General features: G+C 35.5%; 1 pseudogene; it reads right to left on the bottom strand.

Annotated features, from left to right (window-relative positions):
* Positions 1–376: 376 nt before the first annotated feature.
* LOC130976940 (uncharacterized) lies at positions 377–5,181 on the bottom strand (annotated as a pseudogene).
* Between the last annotated feature and the right edge of the window lie 17,741 nt (positions 5,182–22,922).

The following is a 22,922-nucleotide window of genomic DNA, read 5'->3' as shown; positions in this document are numbered from 1 at the left end:
TTCTAATATAATTCCTTTTCTTTGTACCGATAGAACTGGATTACATTTTTTTAAAAATTAATAAAATATTAAAGTAAATAGCTAATCACTTTTAAATTAAGATAATATAACATATATTTCATAAAAATTACAAAATCAATAATGATTAACTCTTCACGTTACTAATTTATCATCTTTTTCACTTTAAAGGATCTAAATTCGATAGAATTACATTAAAAACACTTTCATCAACACATAAAAAAACATGAAATTAATACATCAGCAAGAGATTAGGTTTTTAATATCAGTACAAAATAATTCAATTAATCAAAATCGTTTTAACATAGCTCATATCCTCATTAAAAAAAAAAAAAAAACATAATGAAGTCCATAATCATAGGCCAAAATTTTCAGAACGCTTTGAATTTATCATCAAAGTAACATTCTCTGACTACTTATTACATCAAAACTTCCATCATGCAAACAACTTTTGGTGCTATTTACACACAACGGCCACAATTTCAGTGAAGGATCAGCACAGAACAATTTAACATGACCATTGACTCATGTCTCATACACAAGCCCCATTTAAGGGAAACAAGAAAAAAACAATAGCAAAAAAAGCAAAAAGCTAGTGTTTAAAACCTTCATGTAAAACTTATTTTGATGCCAGTATCAGTAAAACAAACAAGCAAGATTTTCATGTGCCAGTTGAAGCCAGTAAATGACTTGGCCTAAACAACAACATTACAAGAAAACGGGGAAGTTCTGCTCTCCGGAAGCATAAGAAATTATAGTTCTTTTCAGCGGTGGTATATAGTTTGCGCCATGGAAGGCCGCAGCTCGAAGTATATTAAAAGGTCCGAAATCAACAGAGTAAGCTTTCTGGAAGCTTTCAAGGATTGCCATCATGGAAATATTTGCTGGTTTCCTCTCCGCTTCATACTTCTTTAGCAGGTTCACCTGCACAGCAAGCATGCACAAAGAAGAAAGAATCATACTAGTTACATGTCATTCCCTTCCATATCCCTGGCAAAGTCCACACAAGGGTGTAAAGGCGCTAGAAAGCAATCCCAACTTCAAAATTTATATAGTAAGGGGGCGTTTGGTTTGTGTTTTCATTTTCTATTTTGATTTCCAGTGTTTTCCGATTTTATAATTTTGTGAAGAAAACAGCAAGTGAAAACAGAAAATAGGATCTGTTGTTTTCACTCTTCTCTTTTTCCTTCACAAAATCCAGAAAAACAAAAAAAAATATTGAAAATGAACACAGAATATGAAAATGCAGAGCAAATGCATCCTTGATCCTTGATCTCTCCAGTGACACTACTTTAGGAAGATACCTCATCCTCCAACCTTCAAACTCTTTCAAATTAAATCAGAACATACATACACAAAGGATGCTTTGAGTTCACAAAGAACGACAAATAGAATATGTAAGTATCTAACTTCAGATATATGTATTGATAAGCTCATTGTAAACAATAAATACCTCTCCGATGTCAGTGCCTAATGCAATACCCTCTGCAATAATTCTTGAAAGAGAATATGCATCTCCAAAACCCAAATTGACTCCTTGACCAGCAAGAGGATGGACAGTGTGGGCTGCATCTCCAATAAGAACAACACGTTTCGAAGCATAGGAGTTGGCATGGCGTAAAGACAAAGGAAACACCATCCTTTCAGAGACTAACTTAGTTATTTTCGGTGGAACTTCAAAGGATTCATTGGCTGATACTGTTGTATCCATTTGAAACCAAGAGAACAGATCTCGGGTTCCAGATAAGCTTGAAGTAGGATGAGGTCCATATCCATAATCTAAAGCGGAATTCACATCCTTCAAAAATTCTTCCTCAGCAATTGATTTGCGCTGGTTTGATTCTGTTGGGCTCATGGTCCAAACAATATTGCTGAACTTATCACCGATGGGTAAAAAAGTGCAATTGGTCCTGTAGGTAGAAACCGCTGCCATGCACATCGATTTTCAGAAGGATGCTCTACTGTGCAGATGATTGCATTCTGAGAATATAGTTCCATCCAGTTGTTTTGAATCCTGCCAATTCTCTAACACGTGATTTTCCTCCGTCGGCCCCAACCTTCAAGACAATCATGTTTAATCAGATATCAATTGTTGCATATAAAATTGCAATAATCAGATAGCTTCTAACTGGTTACCAGAATGTAAATTACCATTGTTTTGCCAACTATTTATCACAATGCAATTATAACAAAATTCATAATCAAAAGTTTAATTACCACCAACTTTGCATATATGCTATTGCCATCACTAAGTTGCAGCCTTGCACATTGACCTTGAGCAGATGATGATTCTCTGCTGCTCATATTCTCCTCCACTACAGACATGCTGCTTCGGTTCAAAGTCATTGAATTTAACCTCAATGGATATATTGTTCTCTTGAAATCAGAATCCTGCCAAAAATTAGTAGTTTGCAATACAATTAAGTAACATGCCTTAGAATAACAAAGTTTTCTACTGACATAAGGAATAATCTTGACAGAAGAACCTTGGAAGCAGAAAAAACATAGCTAGCTAGATTTAGTGATTTAGTTGTGATGGATCTGAAACCTACACGTAAATTGATGACTTAGAGTTACAAGAAATTTCTGAGCATCCAAGGATATCATACAAAACCTCTCTTCACTTTTATACCAGTGTTAAGACACTAGCAACTTGGATAATTTATAACATCTAAGGAGAGAAAAAGATTAAAGAAGAGGAGGATTAAAAATCCTCCTAACAGCTTCCAACTATGAACAATGTAAAGAACTTCCAACAGAAAACACAGTTCATGCAGTTAAAATGCAGAAATTATACTATAGATCACAAAATGAAATAAAATAAAATATTCTGATACTCTACCTGTATGCATGACAATAAGGCACTATGGAGAACTTTATTCTCTGCTACACACCTGAATGATCAAGTTTAAGGTATTAGTAATATGATAGCTGTTCTCAAAAAGAGGCTCTCTTCAATGTTACATATGTTCACACTTTTACCCAAGAAAGTCTTTATTTACGTCTCTTGCATTGTATCTAGCATACCCCAGCCCAGTATAATCCCAGACCTGCCAAAGGATACAAAATAATCTATGAAATTTTGAACAATTCAAACAAAATAACATCCTTATGGTTATAATGCCTTGAGTTTAGCAACAAAAAAAGAACTTGGCAAGTGAAACTAGGAGCTTGGAAAAATGAACAAACTATCAAAGGACAACTGATATATAAGTGCACAAATTCCAAGCACCAGCATCTGGGAATACCTGCATTTTGTCAAAATATGCATGTCTATTTTGCTCAACATATTTCCAAGCACCAGCATCTGGGAAAATAGATCAACTAATAAGAGTCATTATCTACATAAACAATATGTTTCCAACTTTTTGTAACATTCTTGAAAATAAACTTTTAGGTGTCAAACTGACTTTAGGAAACAAGTTTACAGTATGTTTGAATCTCTGTTTTATCTCAAACAATGGTGTAGCAAACTTCTGTCAAATCATAGTTTAAAAGTTTCCAAATAGGAAACAAAACATGGTATTAGAGTCCTGGGAGTGATTCTATTCTGTTAACAGTTATTGGCTGAATTTTTAAAAAGCAATGGTGCCTATTTTCACATAAACCAGGAATAAGAGAATGGTTGACCACTTCTGTTTGTTCTACTCATGGCAGTTCCAAGGGAGATGCAATTTCAAGCACGTACAAATAGCTTAGCATCCATTCCGTATTCTTGAATTTTTTTCCCCCCTGTTTTGCTCTTTTCTATACTTCTTATTCCCTCTTTAATATTTGTACTTCTCCCATTTTCTCTTTTTTATTTTTTTGGGCATTTTATATCCATAAAAGAAAATTGATCATTTGAAATTGATAGCATACCACGGTAGTAGTGAAAAACAAACGTAAAAGGTGGATACCTTTCATAAAAGATATAGTTGCTGGAGTTACTGTACTGACTCTTGGATCAGGGGGATCTTCCTTCTTAATGCTCATGCTACCACTGAGAGCAGGATTGCTATCAATAATTGCAACACTCAACTGCTTAGTCATTGGCATACTTGCTGGAAGAACAACACAATTAGGAGAATAATTAGCCAAATTAGAAGTATAACTATTTGCCTTCAATTATATCCTGGTCCATTGTCATGAATCATCTCTTCCAAAGCTTTAAGCTATTGGGAAGACACACATGAATGTTTTACATCTAACGCATCCCCTTAACTTCTATTTTAGAAGAACGGAGACCATAAACTATTTCTTCTAAAATTTTTAAGCCACTTGATAGCGGCACATGGTTGATTCAATATCTATCAATTATTTTTTCCAGCTTCTTCAACACAGCTCTTTTTCTATCAAAAATCAAAGAAAAGAGAAAAGAAAATGCGGAGGAAGAAGAGTATTAGTGTATTACCTACCCAAGAAAGATGCCAAAGCCATGCCAACCATGCCTCCTCCTACAATAGCAATATCATATTGTTGAATACTATTGCTTCTGGTGTTCTCCTTCTTCTCATTCTCCTACAAATTTTCAAACCACATCAATTGGGAAAATATAAAAACAAAGAATAACAACAAATAAAGTAAATATTCATAATCATAGATGGGATATAAACCAAGAGTTATTATTATTATTATTATCCACTTACATTGAGAATTTCAGCAACATTGGAACCAGGAACTTTGACAACCCCGGTACAAAGGGACTTGCTTGGAATTTTCAACGCAAAGAAATTTGAAACACTCCTCTTCACCAGTCTGTTAACGCAGCAAACACATTCAATTAGACCCATAATAATTAGTAACATAGAAAGAGGGGGAAAATGGAAACACACTCTTTCTAACATACTTCAAAGTTCAAAGAAAAGTGAATAAATTTGAACAAAAAATGTGCAAGAAAGAAATGTAATTTGTGCTACTGAAAGATGAGAAATGATGAAAAGCAACTTCACCTGTTCATCTTTGTGATCGTTTTCTTCAAAGTGGGAGGAAAAGAGAGAGCTTAGAGCCTAGAAATAAGAAAGCACCAAATGGTTCGTCGTGTCTGCTGCCTAACGTTGCCACGCTGCATCGCCCATTGATTTTGAGATCTTATTAAGGAGTAGATTTTTTATGTTGGTTCAGCAGGTACTAAAAATTGAACCGAACCGAACCGTTCAAATTATCGGTCCCCATGGATCCAAAATCCAACCATTTAATCAATGATATAATCAGAATAACTAAATTATAATTAAAATTAAACAATCTTAATTGCATAAAATAAATCCAAATAGAAATTTCAATTACCAAATATACAAACAAATAATAAAGCTAACATAAAATTATATTATGAATCGCAAACAATAAAATTCAACATGCCTTGTACGAAAATTAAAAAAGCAAACCTAATTCGGGTAACAACGGGTCATCTATGTTATCAACAATTTAATCAAATTGATAAACAATCAGCAACAACAGCAGTGACACCATATTGATAGCAGCAGCAACATTAGCACTTAAATAATAATAAGTTAATAACACATTGGTCAATAATAAAAATGTAAACATAAGTAGCCAAAAAAACGGCAGAGGCAGAGCGGCAGAGCAGACTGGAGGAGAGCAGGAGCCGGTGTAAGAAAAGAGAAAGGAGGTCGCGGCGGAGAAGAAGGACATGCAGAGAGGGTAGCAGGTGACTGGCTAAGTGGTGTGGTGAAGGAAAGTAGGAACTGGAGGTTGGGAGAACTCGGGTTCCATTTAACTTAACTGGCGATCGAATCGATTAGGTTATTGGTTTAACTGATTTACTGGTTGAACCGATAATTTGATCCAATATAAATAAAAAATAAAAAATAATAAAAAATTTAATATTAAAATTTAAATTAGTCAATCTCAATAGTATCTTAGTCTAACAACAATCAAGTCTTAATTAGTCAGTATTACTATAATAGTATCTTAATTTAAAATACAAGACTAATAATTCATGAATTATATCCAAAGAATAATTCAGCAATTTAGAAATTTAGAAAAAACTCAGCAATGCAGAAATTCAGCAATTTAGAACTGATTCAAATCCAATCCAACCATAGTTGTCAGAACCGAATCGATGATCGAACCGATCAGGCTATTAGATCATTAGGTTATTGGTTCAACCGGTAAATCACTAGTTGAACCAGTTGATTCGGTCTTATGTAAATAAAAATAAAAAATAATTTAAAATTTAAAATACATATTTTTACTAACATTTTAAGAATTTCAAGTTATTTTAAAATAACATAGAACAAGAACAATAAATATTTTATTATTTTTATTCTATTATAGATATTTTTATTTTATTTTTTATATTAAAATAACTATTATTTTTAATTTTTAATAATTTATTAATTAATTTATATTTATTATACTATTATATAGTACAAGTATTTATTAAAAAATAATATTAATAGATATTATATAATTATGAAAAAAATAAGTGAGTTTATAATTATTGTTAAATAAAAATATAATTAATTTAAAAATGAGTGAATTTATAACTAAAATTAAAATAAATTAAATAAAAGTAAATTATTTGATGAAACTCATGAAAGATATTTATATATATTTAAATTTGCATGTATAATAATAAACACAACAGCAGTCTAGTGGCTGTGCAAAGTGCTTCCATTTATGAGGGAGATGGTCCGAACCTTCCTTCGGAATTTTGATAAAATTTTCAATACCAAACGGTTTGGTCAGACTGGTCTTTACTGGATTTGACCTATTTTTAACGGTTCATTCCGAGTTTGACTAGTTCGTTTCGGTTTTTTTCTTTACACGATCTAATATCGGACCGGACCGGTATAGGATCCAGTTCACTGGTTTTTCAGTCGAATCGGTCGGTTCGATTCGGTTTTGATAACACTGAATCCAACTAATTCAGCAATTCAAAACTAATTCAACAAAAGATATCACAGATTGAAAACTATACAGCCTGCTAGTGCTGAAGATGTTTTTGTGTCCAACCGTGCAGCATGTCATCTCGTCGTGGCACATCGACACAGTACTTGATGTATCTGATCCGGCGAGATGTAAGACCCCAGATTTTTAAAAAAATTAAATAATTGACTATTTATAAATTACTATATTATATTGAGATGTAATTTTTAAAAAAATTATTTTTAACAAAATCTAATCCGGTAAAAGTGTTCGTATTCTCCTCCTCTACGTATTGGCGTCACTTTTGATCGGTGGAAGTTGACGGTGACGTAGCTCCTCTTCCCCTTGAATTCGACTAACTGGAGTTTTAAAAAGCACAGACGATTTCTTATGCTTTCTTCTTCAGCAGCTCAATCAGAAAGCTTTTCCGGAGCTTTCGAGGATTTTGGTTCCGTACGAAGGTAGGGGATTTTGTTTGAAAATTAAATATTTTTAAACTATGAATGCCATGGAAGTCTAGTGGGTATTTGTAAATAATTTATGATTGTTTGAAATGACTGAATAATGAGTTTGAGTTGTGTTTGTGACTGAATTTGATGAATATGTATTTGATTTCTCGATTGAAAAGAGGTTGAAAATAGTTCAATTGGGACCCGAAAAGGGTGGCTAACCCCAAGTTTTAGGGGAAGTGCTGCCGAAATTTTATAAAAATCTGAGGTTTTATTTGAAAAGTTATTTTAAAAGATTTGGTTTTTGGAAAATTAAATTATTTGAGATTTATTTAGTTGAGAAAAGGGGTACTCTATTTTAAACTTGATTTATTAAGAAAAACATAATGTTTTAAATCCAATTTTGTAAGGAGAGATTTTGTTCTAAGTGTTGTTTTGAGCTTGGTTTTTTAAGAAAAGGAATCTCTACCACAGGAAAGCAGAGAACAAAGATTAAAGGAATATATTAATTAATAAAGCGTCTGCCACAGGAGAGCAGATGTGACATTGTTTGGGCCTTAGTGCCAAATGTAAAGTGGTGACGCCCACACATTGAGAACTATTTTCCAAATGTACGCTTATTGATTTGGGAAGTCACACTGATGCGGCCTAGCCGTACGACTTATAAGCACACTAATGCATCTGGAAAGCCATATCTGGGACTTGTTCCCGGGTAATGTCGGGAGCGGGTAGGCAACCGACACATGAGCTCATGGCCTGCGTCAGGGATAGACATGCATCATGTTGTTTGCACATTTGCATTTGATTGCGCTTGCTTATTTTATTACTTTGTGATTGTATTGTTTGTCTTGTTGTGACTTGCTTGTGCATTGAATTGAATCTCTTGCTTGCACTATTTGTTTGTGAGTGTATTAAAGTGACTACGAGTTGACATTTGACTGAGGATTAACTATGTGGCTGAGAGACAGAAAATGTGACTAGTTTTATATTTAAAATTTGTTTTGAGTTTAGAAATTTAAAGAAAAGTAATTATTTATCTGAAGTAGAAATAAAAGTATTTCCAAAGGTTTAACAAAATAGTTTTATTGAGTAAGTTAATTATTTGCATTAAATTCATTACTTTTACGGCATTCCCGTTCCCTACTGAGAACGTGTGGTTTGTTCTCACCCCAAAATCTTCCACCCTTTCAGTGACAGGCTCGAAGATTCAATATGAAGCTGCGAACGAGTAGTAGATTTACTTGTGATTCCTGTTATTTTTATAGAGTTCCCTCGCCCTTATTGTTTTTAGTTTTATTTTATCCAGAGGGATAGGTATTGTATTCGAGTTTTATATTGAATTTATTTGCATAGCACTTATTATTATGAATAATTATGTGATTATTATTATTTGAGGATCTTTGATATGTAATTTTAATTACTAAAAATAATTTCCTGGAGTTTTCTATAAAATTGAAACGCGATACCGAACTAAAGGCTCAATATTAAATAGTTAATAAGGAAAACAGGTTAGTAATGCCTTACTTTTGGCACGATCATGACGTGCTAAAAGTTAGGGTGTTACATTATGGTATCAGAGCGGTTCATCCTTATTAGAGCCTTGGGAATGGACTGACTATGTTTCATTGCATACTCTGAGTGTCTGCCATGCTTAGTGACTTGTTCTGATAACAAGAGTTTAGATTTTATATGCATGACTGTCTACTGATTAATGCCGTTAGTCTATCGTTTCATTCATCACGGTATTAAGTTTGGCCGGCTTAACACTGATGGTTTATGTATATGAGAGCACTAATGGATTGTCATAGACAAATTAGAATTAATAGGTGATGCGAATTATGGGTTTCGGGAACGTTAGAAGTTGCATCTCGGGGTTGCTTGGTCATGTATCTTGTTCTTCCATGGTTTGTCTTGAAGTTTTGTTTGAGGTTTCTTTCTTAGAAAGTGAACTAATTATTCTCCAATCTTCTTCCTTATATGTTACACGAGATACCGTTGGCCGTTGCATATTTTTAATTCTCTAGAACAGAAAATTAGAAAGTACCAATGTAAACAGAACAAGTCTTGTGAGGACTGCATGTTTGGCATGCTGGTAACTTTGTTAATTTAAAATGCAATCTAATCTGACTAGCCCGTGAATCCCTAAAACTAAGTTGTTTATACAATATCTTGGTGCGAAATTTACAACCACAAACTAACCAGCAAGTGCACCGGGTCGTACCAAGTAATACCTCAGGTAAGTGAGGGTCGATCCCACGAGGATTGATAGATTAAGCAATAATGGTTAAGTGATTTACTTAGTTAGGCAAACAGAAAATGATGTTTGAGAGTTCAAAAGCATTAAACATTAAATTCAATAAATCAGAAAGCAAGCAGTAAACGGTTTGTGAAATATATGGAGAAAACAGTTAAGGTTTCAGAGTTATCTATTTTCCGGATTGACTTTTCTTACTAACTATTTTAATCATGCAAGATTTAATTCATGGCAAACTATATGTGACTAAACCCTAATTTCTTAGACCTTTTTAGTCTCCTCTAAAATTTATTAACCGCCAATTCCTTGGTCACTTAATTCCAATTAGAGAGTGAAGCTTAATTCTAGTTTATATGTCACAGAAATCCTAATTACCCAAATATAAGAGGATTATATGTCACGTATCCCGTTAAGTCCAGATAATTATAATTTTAGGAGAATATGTTTTCAAGCCGTTGTTCAAGTAAAGAACTTTTCCAAGTTATACAAGAATTCAATTAGAACAAGGGTCATACTTCCGTCCACCCAAATTCATAAGATAAAGAACGAAAATAATTCTTGAAATATAAATCAGTACACGAATTAAAATAGAAAAATAATAGTATCAATCCATACAATAGACAGAGCTCCTAACCTTAATAGTGGAGGTTTAGTTGCTCATGGTTCAGAGAGAAAACTAAGATTCGTAAAAACTGTAAATTGCGGAATGATGTATGAGAGAAGAGATAATCAAAGGGCTGATTCTTTTTCCTTTTACATCTAATCCTAATTAATGTAAAATATATTTTCTAAAACTAAAATAAAATACAAATTCAATCAAAATTAATTTAGCTTCATGCGCAGCTTTGTATGAGTGTCTGGGGACCACTTGGGGTATTAGGATCCACGCTAAACTTGGAATTTCTCAAGTTCAGCGTGGATGAGGCAGTGCTTCCTTTGTTTCTCCTTTGAATCCACGCTGAACTTGGATTGGGGTGATATGCGTTGGACTCCTTTGGTGCGTTTGACTCCACGCTGAACTTGAGAAAGCTCAAGTTCAATGTGGAGGACGCCGAGAATGATGGAGAAGAAGTGTTCACTATTATACATTGTTGGAAAGTCCTGGAAGCTAGCTTTCCAATACTGCTAGAATCACGTCAATTGGATCTCTGTAGCTCAAGTTATTTCTGTTTGAGTGCAAGGAGGTCGGGATTGACAACATCATTCGCTTTCTTCCTTTTTTGCTATAAAACTCCGTCAAATCCATCCAAATACTACCTGAAATAAACAGAAATAGCAAACAACTCAAAGTAGCATTCATAGTGGCTAAAGTTAATTAAATCTTGATTAAACTCAATAATTTGAATGCAAATTCACTAGGAAAAGATAGAAAGGATGCTCACGCATCACAACACCAAACTTGAATTGTTGCTTGTCCTCAAGCAACCAAACTAATATAGGCTCAGGATGTGAATTTGCATGAGAGTGAGAGTTCGATTAAGCTCATGTCTCTTCTTGAAGTGTACAACTGCAATCCTAAATAGGTTTGGCATCTCACTATCCTTTGAATCAGAAGAATGTTATTGTCATATGGAATTAGAATCCGGATAATATTATAAATTCTCTAGTCTTTTATACTTCAGTTTAATCCTTGAACACAACAAATCTCCTTTTGGTGCTTTGCACCTTGAGCCTAACCGTGACTTTAAATGTTGTCTCAAGGGTTACTTGACACAAAAACACCACAAGCACTTAACTGGAAAACTCTCTTTAAGTTCTGATTTTTCTTTCAGTTATTCCCAGACAGTGGTGCTCAAAGCCTTTGGCATACTCTGCTGAATGCATTTGGTCACGACTCTAAATATTCCTTCTCAAAGATTACTTGACACAAGAATACCACAAGCATATGACTATGGAAATAACTCTTTGAGCTTTTAATCATGTCTGACCTCCTTAGTCATTGATGCTCAGAGCCTTGGACCTTGCTTTTATTTTTCTTTTGCTGTTTTTTTTACTTCAAGGATTAAGCTTTCACTAATTTCAGAGAAGTCATAATAGTTCTCTAAATTCTTGTTTTTTATACATCAACATCTTTTGATTCAAATTCAGATATGCACTGTTTATGTCATGCATTCAGGATTACAAAAAATACCACCACATTTAAGATTACTCTTAAATATAAAATCAATTTCTCCTGTAATACATCTCTTCTTTTCTTTTCTTTTGATTTCAAGTTCACTGAGCAATACATGAGACACATTTTCAGAATAAAAATCAAATATCAAAATAAATAGTAAAGTAAACTAGAACCTAGAAATTGAAATAACAAATGATCATGCAATAACTAAAACAAAACAGTAGAAAATCGAAACATAACATAGTAAGAAAGGGAAGGAATATAGAATGAAACGAACTCAACCACCTCAGTTATCCTAGTGGTCATTTCATTCTTCAGGTTGTGCTCCTCTGTGAAGATGATTCACCTCCTTTTAGAAAGGATGCTCACGCATCATATCTCCAGGTGCTGTACTTCCAGAAGCTAAAGCACGGTGAACTTGAGATTTGTCAAGAACTTGAGCCGTGGCTTTCTGCATGGACTGCCAAGGAGCTTACCGCTATGGAAGAAACTGTTCAACTAAAGGTATTGATTAACGCAGTGCTAATAGTGTCCTGTGTCACGCATAACTTTTTTAATTTTTCTAGTTATTTGGTCATGTGTTAATATCGTTGATGGTGTTTTTGTGGAAAAACAAATTTCCAACACACAAATCCAACCGGCAAGTATACCGGGTCGCATCAAGTAGTAATAACTCACAAGAGTGAGGTCGATCCCACAGGGATTGATGGATCAAGCAATTTTAGTGGGTGATTAGTTTAGTCAAGCTAACATTGAAGTGAATTTGGATGAAGTGTAGCCAACAGAAAGTAAATAGCAAGGAAAATTAAAGTGCAGAAAGTAAATTGGCAAGTAACTTAAAGAGCAAGAAATGTAAATTGCAAGAATCTTAAATGACAAGAAATATAAATTGCATTAAATGTAAAGGGGAGTGGGTGCTGGAAATGAAAGGAAGCAATAAATCAAGCAACTGAAAATTTAAATTGCAGGAAGAATAAAAGGATTTTGGGAGCTGGGATTCAAGAAATCAAACAAGAAATTGTAAATGGCAATCAAACAGAGAAGTAAAGGATGTAGTAACTTGCAACCGATCTCAAACAGAAAATGGAAATTGCTTGAAGAATTCTAAACAGAAAAGCAGTGCTTAATTTGCAGCAATTTAAAAGAATGTTGAAGATCTCAGGATTGGAGGAGACTAGATAACAAGTCTAGATCTCAAATCCTTCCTTGATCCAACAAGAACAATTGCAGAAGGAGTAAAAGAAAGCAAATTGCAGAAATTGCAGAAGAAGAAATGAACAGAAAGTAAAATTCAATTATGCAGAAAATTAAAGAAGAGATCTCAAGGTGAGATTGAAACAGAAGTTCTTCAATTCTTCACCCAAGATCCAAAGCAAGAAAAGTAAAGAGTGCTCAAGAAGGAACCAGGAGGAAGAGAGATCAATTCTCCTTCCTAATTCCCTAAGAAATTCCAAAGTTCAAAATTAAAATGCAAGTAGAAAGGAAAATTCAAAAATAAAGTCTCCAGCCCCCCAATTACATAAAACTAGCTCCTATTTATACACTTTCTATTCTTGGATTTTGGGGTTTGGATGGGCTTTTGATTTGGTGAAGAAATGAATTAAATTGGGTTTTAATTCAATTTCAGCCCATGAAGGAAAATTGCTTCCAGGAGGCTGCCCTGCCCTTGTGGAGGGCAGGGCAGGATTTGATGAGTGCGGCCTTGGTGCGAGCGTGGTGCACGAGTTGATGCTGCAGGATGCTGCCCTGCCCTCGCGGAGGGCAGGGCGGAAATTTTTGGTGCGCCAGAATGGTGCCCCGTGCGTGCTGCTGGTGCTGGCCGAAGCTCCTTGGTGCGCCAGAATGGTGCGCCTGTGTGCACCACAAAATGCTGCCCTGCCCTTGCGGAGGGCAGGGCAATGTTTCCAATGTTGAAGTTCCAAGTTCGAAACTTGGTGGATGCACACGCTACTTCTTTTCCTTGGTTTCCTTGTGTCTCCCTCTTCGAGCCTTGGTGGAAGCATTTTGGTTTATTTTCGCTTGTTTTTGGCCCTTAAAGATGCTTTTCGTTCCTACCTCAATTGTACGCCAAATATGGATTGCTATATATCGTTGGAAAGCTCTGAATGTCAGCTTTCCAACGCAACTGGAAGCACATCAATTGGACGTCTGTAGCTCAAGTTATAGCCATTTGAAGGAGGCATGGTCATGCTGTGAGCGCCCAGATTTTACCTTAGCGAAATTCTTGCTTCCAATCCTCAATGTGCATCACGATTCTGCCCTGCCCTTGGCAAGGGCAGGGCAGTGTGCGTGCTGGCTGCTTCCTTCCTTGATTTGGTCATGGGCCACGCTTTTAAAAGCGTGGCCTAAGGCTCTAAAGTGTACCCCAACTTCAAAGTGTACCCCAAAGCTCTTTTTTTCTCCTTTTTTTGTGCTTCTTTGCTTCTTTTTCTTCTTATTTCCTAAAAGATTTATAAAATTAAAATATCAAAAAAATATATCATTTAAGTACAAAAAGCATTCAATATTTAAGCACAAATCATCAATTTCTTGTATGAAAAAGCATAGAAAATGGGTATATGATGACATGTCATCAATCGTCAATTTTTAATTTGAATCTCGTTTTCTAATGTAATTGACTAGAAATGGACTTTTTGAATTCATGACACTCATGGTTTTACATTTAATTATTAATTACTCGAAGATGTCGCTAGCGGGTGTATTTTTTAGTATACCCGTATTTTGATGTTATCGGACATGATGTGTCTTTAGCTGTATGTGTCTTCTGACCAATTAATGGCCTACAACAAGATTGCAGCAAACCCAGCCAAAATGAAGGTGGGTGCATGGAAAGTGCCACAATAGAGAACACAAGTGACGCAAGTCCTAAAAGAGAAGACGTGGATCACACAAAAGTGAGTTAAGATTTACATTTACTAAATTTTTTGTTTACATATTTAAACATAGATTGAGTAAACTATTCAGTTTATGTTTTACATTTCGTTTACATTGAAGTTGTGTTGTTCATGTGATTTGAAGGGGCTATGTGCCTGTTCTGACTTAATAGTTTGGCATTGTCATTTCAGAAATCTAATCACAGGGATGGCGTTAGAGAAGGATTGATGCACCCAGATACACATACAATTGCATCGGACGATGATGACAAGCCCATTGCAAAGAGATTGTGCCAAAGATATGATTCGACAAGGACATCTCAACCACGTATGACAGATGGGGAGGCTGGCATGACCGATGAGATAAACGAAACAAATAACCTAAAGGTGAGTAAAATGTTCCTTCTTAGAATTTGATAGTTACATTTATGTAGTTTGGAATATGAGCACGGGTTTATATTATGGTTAAACAAGTTTTTGGTCATGCCATTATTTAAAAAACGTAAATGATATGTTGTATCAGTTAATCTTGGGTTATTTGTGTCATTTGAAAGTACTTCGAGGTGTTTGTGAACCACTTGTTTGATATTGTGGTTTCAGGGATCCAACATGAGTGGGGGAGTTAGTAGCGCGTCATTGCACACAACCGATCATTCAGTATCATCGGAAGAGGATGACGACGATGACCAGCCCATTGGCAAAAGACTCTACATCAAAACTTAGCAAAGGAAAACACCTCAGCAGCACAAGGTAGAAGGTGAAACCGTCACAACCAACCTGCCGGAATCAACTAATCAACCAACCGAGATAGTTGATCCTGAACCAAAAATACCGTCAACAGCATTGGTTGAGTATACAGGGGTTGAGGAATATTCTCCTGAATTTTTTGACAGGCAAGTGAATACTGAATAACTTTGTTTCTGGTAGAAGTATACAAGTTTTTTGTTATCACCTCCTAAACAATTCGTAAAGGTTGACCACCTCACGTATTTTTTTTAAACAGGCATCGTGACATCTTATCTCAATGGGATCTGTAGAGCGAAATGCTATGGGCAGATATAGAAAAGAGCTTTTATGGCTCGCGACCCATTAGCATAGATCCGGATCCAAACAATCATTCCAAAAGGTTATTCCTACCGCACAATGAGTCCACAGCGCCCCTCTTTCTCACTTGGGATGACGCTGCTCTTTAAAACACTCACACCTTCTCTCCCCCGACCTATTCATCCGTTACTTCGGGCTGTGTTTGTTTTCAGAGACAGGACAGAACATGACACTGAAACAGAGAAATTAGGACGGAGACACTAAAAATTATCCTGTCTATTGTGTTTGGATACAATATACAAGACACTAATGTAATATCCAGTATTATGTTTGGATATTATATGAAATGACTAAAATAGCCATGTGATTCCAAATTTTCTACATCAAGTACAAACTAATTTAATAGGCCAAAAATTTTAATAAAAAATATATAATAGTATTTATATTAAAATAAAATTTATAAATATAATTATTTGATTTTTAAATTTATTATTAATACGTAAGAATACATATGGTTAAGATTAACAAAAAAAATAAATCTGAGTTTGATTAATAAAAAATTTTGTTTAAGTTAATAAGCCAAATTAATTTTAAATAAAAAATCAGTTTTAAAAAAGAATTTATTTTTACATGAAAAAATTAATTTTTTGCACATAAAAAATCTATTTTTATTTAGAAAACCAATTTTTTTTATCTAAAAACTGATTTTTCTTTAAATTATATAAAATCAATTACAACTTATAATTTTTTTTAGTATTTTAAAAGATCAATTTTACTTTTGAAAATTTTTATCTTTCAAAATTTTTAATACTAATTATTTTTATTATCATTTTTATTACAAATCAAATAATATAATACAAAGTTAAAATGGTATTAAAGTAAAAACGATAAGTAGGAAAGAATTATCCACCCCAATAAAAAATTCTACAAAAAGGAGAGAGTACCTGAAAAAGAAAGAGATAGAGAAAGAGCAGGAAGAAGAAAGTATCTCTCTCTGAGAACAATGCAATAGAAAAAATAAGAAGGGATAATAGTGGAATAATAAAAAATATCTATGGACAAAAAGGAAAACAAAATTTATAAAAAAGTCCATGTCCACTCTTCCAAATCCTGTGTCCATCATTGTCTTTCGTAAAAGAGTGGACACAAAAGTATAAAAAACTGTCTCGGAGACAATGGGTTCTGTGTCCATGTCTTTGCTTCCAAACACTTTTTAAACATGTATTGTCCATGCCTCTGTGTCCTGCCTCCGAAAACAAACGCTACCTCGGGGACGGAAGCTCAATGAGCGGGATGAACAACGAATCAGAGGTTGGGTTGTGGAAGTTTCTCTTGATAGCCAACAAACATTGGCGTCATATGAGGGTAGACTAGGGGTGGGCATGGTTTGAATTTTTATAAATCTAAACTGGATCCACTTCAGAACCAGTTTTATGGTTCATGAAACCAAACCAGAACTGGATTGAAGAGCGAAACCGGTTCTAAACCGGTTTGAAAAAATAAAAACCAATTCTAAACCGGTTTTAGAATTTAAATCTGGTTTTATTTTTAAACCGATTTTAAATTCAGTTTTACTTACAAATCGGTTTTAAATCCGATTTTTTTAAAATCCAAATCTAAAATCTGGTTTTTTTATAAAATCCAGTTTTAAAACCAGATTTTTTAACCAAAAATCCAGTTTTAAAACCAATTTCTTCAACCAAAAATTCAATTTTAAAACTAGTTTTTAAAAATCTAATTTTCAAACCAGATATTTTAACAGAAAATCCACTTCTAAAGTCGGTTTTTAGAAATTCAATTTTCAAACCATAATTTTTTAAAAAGTAAAATTAATACTAAAGTCATTTTAAAGTGTATAGGTTCATTACAACTAGGAACACGTCTCCCTTTTCCTCCATTCATCTCTCCTATATAGGTATTATCTTTCAAAACAAGCAACTCAAATATTTTGTGATGCTTCAAAGCTACCTCTAACATTTGATAGGTAGACCACACCTAGTGTTATCAAGGGAGGGTTTGTGCACACTGAGACCACGTGCTTGGCCAATAACAGTGTATGTAACTGAAAATCATGTTACTCCACTTTGTTTGTTGTTTATGCGTTGTCAACATTTATGATTTACAATCTGGTTATGTAGGTCATACACTGGATGTGTTGCGCATTCAGTGACTCAGGGCTCAAAAGATTCACGCGTGACTTTTATTGCGAGTGTCTGGGGATTCTGGTAAGAAAACGTCCATATAAATTATTTATGTACAGTACAACTTATGAACTTTTGATAATTCGTAATTGTACAGGAAATGGTATTTGTTTCAAAGAATCTACTAAACTTTCAAGATGGGCCGAATCCAGCATATGTCGAATTAGGTCAACACTTTGGTGCCGATATAAGGTATTTTGACAAGGAAGCAGCTTCAAACAGAAAATGGGTAAGTCTGTTTGTAGTATAATAAGTTACTATCATCATAGCACCAGAACAATGTATATGTGTTTTTCTTTATACATGCGCATAATATAACTAGTTACAATTGTTGGTTGTGCAATGGTTTTTTCCTATATGTATCACCCGTCACTGGTGGGTGTATGCATTCGATCAACAACAAAACAACAACAACAACAACAACAACAACAACAACAACAACAACAACAACAAAGCCTTGTCCCACTAAGTGGGGTCGGCTACATGAATCAAACGACGCCATTGTGCTCTGTCATGTATCATGTCTACAGAGAGACCGTTTACATGTAGATCTCGTTTGACCACCTCACGGATGGTCTTCTTAGGTCTTCCTCTGCCTTTCGCTCTTTGTCCATCTTCCATCTCATCCACCCTCCTGACTGGATGTTCTATCGGTCTTCTTCCCACATGTCCAAACCACCTGAGACGCGATTCAACCATCTTTTCCACAATGGGTGCTACTCCAACTCTCTCCCTTATATCTTCATTCCTTATTTTATCCAATCGCGTATGACCACTCATCCATCTCAACATCTTCATCTCTGCCACACTCAGCTTATGTTCGTACTCCCCTTTAGCCGCCCAACACTCCGTACCATACAGCATAGCCGGTCTTATAGCGGTGCGATAGAATTTACCTTTAAGTTTTAAAGGCACTTTTTTGTCGCATATAAAACCAGATGCACTCCGCCATTTTGACCAACCTGCTTGGATCCTGTGATTTACATCCTGTTCAATCTCTCCATTATCCTGTATGATGCACCCAAGATACTTAAAACTTTTAACTTTTCGTAGGATGTTTTCTCCAATCTTCACCTCTATATTGGAGTTTTCCCTTCTCAGACTGAATTTACATTCCATATATTCCGTCTTGTTACGGCTTATGCGCAGACCATACACTTCTAGAGCTTCTCTCCATAACTCCAACTTCTTATTTAGGTCTTCCCTTGACTCTCCCATAAGGACGATATCATCGGCAAAAAGCATGCACCATGGCACAGGCTCTTGGATGTGCTCTGTGAGTACTTCCAAGACTAATGTGAAAAGGTATGGACTTAAGGATGATCCCTGGTGTAATCCTATACCAATAGGGAATTCCTCTGTCACACCACCTTGAGTCTTCACACTAGTTGTGGCCCCATCATACATGTCTTTGATTGCCCGAATATATGCGATCCTTACTCTCCTCTTTTCTAAAACCTTCCATAAGACCTCCCTTGGTACCCTATCATACGCTTTTTCCAAATCAATAAACACCATGTGCAGATCCCTTTTATTACTACGATACCTCTCCATCATCCTTCTTAATAGGTATATCGCTTCAGTGGTAGATCTGCCTGGCATAAATCCAAATTGGTTCTCTGTTACTTGTGTCTCTTTTCTCAACCTCCGTTCTATCACCCTTTCCCATAACTTCATAGTATGACTCATAAGCTTAATCCCTCTATAGTTTCCGCAACTTTGTATATCCCCCTTATTCTTGTAGATAGGTACCAAGGTGCTCTTTCTCCACTCATCAGGCATCTTCTTTGACCTTAAAATCTCATTAAAAAGCTTGGTTAACCAGTTGATGCCTTTTCCTCCAAGACCCTTCCAAACCTCAATCGGGATATTATCAGGTCCTACTGCCCTGCCATTTTTCATCTGCTTTAGAGCCTCTTTTACCTCGAAGTCTCGAATCCTTCGATAGTAGTCAAAGTTTTGATCTTCTTCCCTTGTGCATAATCGACCAAGGCTCGGAAGAGTCTTCTGTCCCTCATTAAATAACTCGTAGAAGTAGCTCTTCCACCTTTCATTAATCTTCTCCTCTTGAGCCAACACCTCTCCATCCTTATCCTTTATGCACTTAACCTGATCCAAATCTCTCGTTCTTCTTTCCCGACTCTTTGCGATTCTATATATACATTTTTCTCCTTCTTTCGTGCCCAAAGACTGGTAGAGACCCTCATATGCTCTTGTCCTTGCTTCACTTACAGCCACTTTTGTCTCTTTCTTAGCCGCCTTATATTTTTCCCAGTTATCTGCATTGCGGCATAAAGACCACTCTTTAAAGCATTTCCTTTTTATCTTTATCTTTTCTTGTATACTTGCATTCCACCACCAGGACTCCTTGTCTCTTGGTCCTATTCCTTTAGATTCACCAAAACTTTCTTTTGCTGTTCTTCTAATAACTTCTGCCATCTCCCTCCACATCTCTTCCGCGCTTCCATTCCCATCCCACTTTGCCTCTTCTCCTACCCGTCTTAGGAAGCTTCTTTGTTCCTCACCTTTCATCCGCCACCACCTCGTCCTTGGGTTCTTCGTATGATGTCTTTTCCTCAACTTTTGCTCAACGCGAAAATCCATGACGAGCACCCTATGTTGTGTTGTCAAACTCTCTCCCGGGATAATTTTACAGTTAATGCAAAATTTCCGGTCGACTCTCCGAAAAAAGGCTGTTCGTACTGGATAGCATACACACTAAACCACCCAACACAGCACGGAGCAGGCTAGATGCATATGTGGTACCACAAAAGGTAATCACTCTATTTAATCCTTCTTGTTGTATTCCGCTTAAGTTTAGTTGTTTATGTTTTAGGCGAGGCTCATTGAAGACATGGCACATGTGGCTATCTTGACTTATAGCCCACTCAAAAATGGCTACCTTGTACATATGTCATTGTTCCAATACAGCCAAATGGGTGAGTCTTTCCTCAAAATCTTGCAATGTATTAATTGTTTTTTTAACATTGAGATGCATACTGGTTCTCCTAATACAATCTGTTTTTTCCATTCACTTAGTTTTGACTGTGATGTGTATGCAATAAAATTCATGGAGTACTAGACCGAAGGCGAAAAACTAAATGACTGGCATTATGTGAGCTTCCAAAGTTATATACCTTATTAAAATATTTTTTAAACACAGGTCAATGTCTGTACCTACAAGCGGTTCTTTAACATTGATTTCTACATGCAGGACATCATCAAGTTATATAGGTTGGAAATAATGCTGGACATCATCCTAACTAACATCTTTTTGGGTTGGTAAGCATTACAAAATAAAGTGCAGCTTAAATTAAATAAATTTACTGCCATTTTACCTTCACATCAATAGCACATGACATTCATGTCTATTTTGTGAAGCAAATTCAAATTTAACAAACTTGTAAGGGTATAATAATATTAGTGGATACATAAACTCAATAAGTAATGATATATTCTCGACTTAAAAATGTTTATTACTTAAAAAACTGAATACTTTGTCAAAGATAAGTGAAAAAAAAGTTACTAATAAAGAAAGAGGTATCTCCATACAAATCTATAATCAAGAGTCTTTTAAATATGCCGAAATGAGTTTAATAAAGACAAGAACCCACCATGTTCCTATGATTCATTCGCTCTCCCAACAGAACCACCCACTATATCTGGATTCATTGCTTCATCAATTTCCTAAAAAGAACAAACACGCATAAACATAAAGTGAATAACAGTTTCAACTTTATCTATCTAGTCATGTTAACAAGTGGTTCGAAACCAACGAAATGATAAACACATACCAGCGGTAGATTCTTCTTCTTTCTTCGCATAGATTTCTTGATGGATGTGTCGATTTCAGATTCAAGCCTCTTCAATCTCGGCCGACCTTTTGTTGAAACCTTTGAAGGACCTCAAATGTCAGATGCACCAAGAGCAGGGTCCGGTTGTGTCACTATGCTATTTTGTGTAGTTGGAACACGTCTGGACCCCAAGTTCGCACAATAATCAACCAGCTTTGCCCTTAACTCATCAAGACTCGAATGTAACATAGCCACTTCTTCTTCGCATGTCACGAAATCTTGGGCAACATTATAGAAATGTGAACATAGTCCTCTAAATAAGTTGTGGCTTTCGTTTGATTGCTTCTCGTCGTTGCTGCTCTTGATGAAAGTGTGTTTTCGCTGTACATTCTTGCTCAATCAAGGGATAACATAGCAAGATGGTATTCTGTCTACTCTGTAATAAAAGAACACAGCAAGACAGTGGCAACTGGCAACAAAGAATACCTCTTGATTCAAACATGTTGCATTCGCACTGAACCTTGTGTGTCGCTGGGTCAAACTCGACACTGTTCGTCCAGGACCTAGGCTCCCTATATAATAGGTATTGCTCGTTCACGATCATACGATACAAATCACCCTCTTGAGTCACACCACGGACTAAACAATCTCCTTTTTTCCTAAATTCCTGTTGTACTTCTCTAAACTTAGAGGTTGTGTACTTACCCTGAAATTGTCTTTCAATTGTAGAGCTCGATGAACATGGGACAACTCCTTTAGAGTTTCCAGTATCGTCCTCCAGTTCCTTTTGCTCTTTGTTCCCAAGCACGTTATCATACTCATGCACGAACTGAACCAATCCACTTTTGCAATGCAAGTAACCACCAAAAAAGGTGTGCATGCTCTCACCCTGTTGGGTACTTCTCATACCAGCCCAAAATTTACCTTGAAAATATATTGGAACCCACATTTGACAATCGTCATAAATGTCTACAAAACCAAAAGAAAACAAAACAATAATCACTATCATGAACAACTAACTACATCACAACACACAAATAAAGACTTAGTGCACCAAGTAGTCATCGACCTTTCAGACATAGATATCCCATAAAAGTATACAAATAGGTTACAAATCATCCAACGACAACGGGGACTAAATTCGAGTACAGTTAAAACAGAACTCGCATAACAAACCTACTATCCAAAAGGAACATAAGAGCACGATATAGAACGAACCTGATAGCCATCTATTTTTCTCTAAGTTAAACTCAGCAATGAATACGCACCAATCCTTCTCGAAACATTCCACAGAATGGGCATT

Source organism: Arachis stenosperma, chromosome 4 (genome assembly GCF_014773155.1).
Source record: "Arachis stenosperma cultivar V10309 chromosome 4, arast.V10309.gnm1.PFL2, whole genome shotgun sequence".
Taxonomy (NCBI): Eukaryota; Viridiplantae; Streptophyta; class Magnoliopsida; order Fabales; family Fabaceae; genus Arachis; species Arachis stenosperma.
Note: the sequence above shows the minus strand (reverse complement) of the source record. Positions and strands in the feature narration are given on the sequence as shown.